Source organism: Anneissia japonica, unplaced genomic scaffold (assembly GCF_011630105.1).
Source record: "Anneissia japonica isolate Jap-2015-1 unplaced genomic scaffold, ASM1163010v1 scaffold12433_len1188_cov188, whole genome shotgun sequence".
Lineage (NCBI taxonomy): Eukaryota > Metazoa > Echinodermata > Crinoidea > Comatulida > Comatulidae > Anneissia > Anneissia japonica.
The window spans coordinates 1-1,180 of record NW_022706105.1 but is presented as its reverse complement, the minus strand read 5'-3'; the positions used below and the strand labels follow the sequence as shown (position 1 = coordinate 1,180).

The 1,180-nt window shown below is 42.4% G+C and overlaps 1 non-coding gene across 1 annotated transcript; it reads left to right on the top strand.

Annotated features, from left to right (window-relative positions):
* Window positions 1-550: 550 nt before the first annotated feature.
* Window positions 551-669, top strand: LOC117106061. Its single transcript, XR_004444981.1, has one exon. It is a non-coding gene; the product is annotated as a 5S ribosomal RNA (ribosomal RNA).
* Window positions 670-1,180: the final 511 nt, after the last annotated feature.

Here is a 1,180-nt window from a genome sequence, read left to right as displayed (position 1 = left end):
CGGTTCTCGTCCGATCACCGAATTTAAGCAACGTCGGGCCCGGTTAGTACTTGGATGGGTGACCGTCTGGGAATACTGGGTGCTGTAGACTTTTTACATTTGCTCACCCCACTCCCAAATGGCTTGATTTACTTACCGTTAAAAATGTTTTTCTTTTTCTTAACAGTTTCATTATGTATGTTGCCACGTTATAATCGTCAACTATTTTCTAAATTCTAAAGTAGGGGTGCGTGAGAGTCCACACGACCTATCATATCAACAATACGCAATTAATTCGCTGGTGTTAGGCCGGTTCGAGGGTCGTTTGAACAAAACGGCAGTCTTCTTCTGTCTAAAGCATCCTAGTTAGTGCGTAGTAAAATGGTTGTTTTATTGTTCAACACCGGTGTTTGAAAAAATGTACTCGCGCAGCAGAGTGGTCAGGGGAGTCAGAGGAAATCCCCGCCAGACAAGCGCGCGTTGATATGAAACGACATCAATCATAGAGCTTCATGATTGGATAATTATGCTATATGTCGAGATTAACTATGAGTGGAAATATCATCCACATGTCTACGGCCATACTACGTTGAAAACACCGGTTCTCGTCCGATCACCGAAGTTAAGCAACGTCGGGCCCGGTTAGTACTTGGATGGGTGACCGCCTGGGAATACCGGGTGCTGTAGACTTTTTAAATTTTCTCCCTCAAATCGATTGATGTTTACTTATTGTTCGTTAAAGATGTTTTTCTTTTTCTTTCTTTTTTTTTTCTCTTAACAGTTTCATTATGTACGGTATTTTGGCACGTTATAATCGTCAACTTTTCACTAAAAGAAAAAGGACCTGGGCCTTGCACTGAGCAGTAGGGCCACAACAAGTGTATGGTGTAGCCTTATAATACAGTGTTCGGGTGGTGTCTTAACAAATGTAATGAAAACATATGCGATATTCTAGCCTACTGATTGGGGCGGATGCACGATTTGGCGGTAAGAGTGCGTGAGAGTCCACACGACCTCAGGCCCACCATAGTTGAGGCTGAGATGCATACATTTTGAGAATATGGACCTCTTGAAGTGCCCGGAAAAATGATATGATACGATATGAAACGTCATCAATCACAGAGCTTCAGGATTGAATAATTATGCTATATGCCGAGATTAACTATGAGTGGAAATACCACTCAAATGTCTACGGCCATAC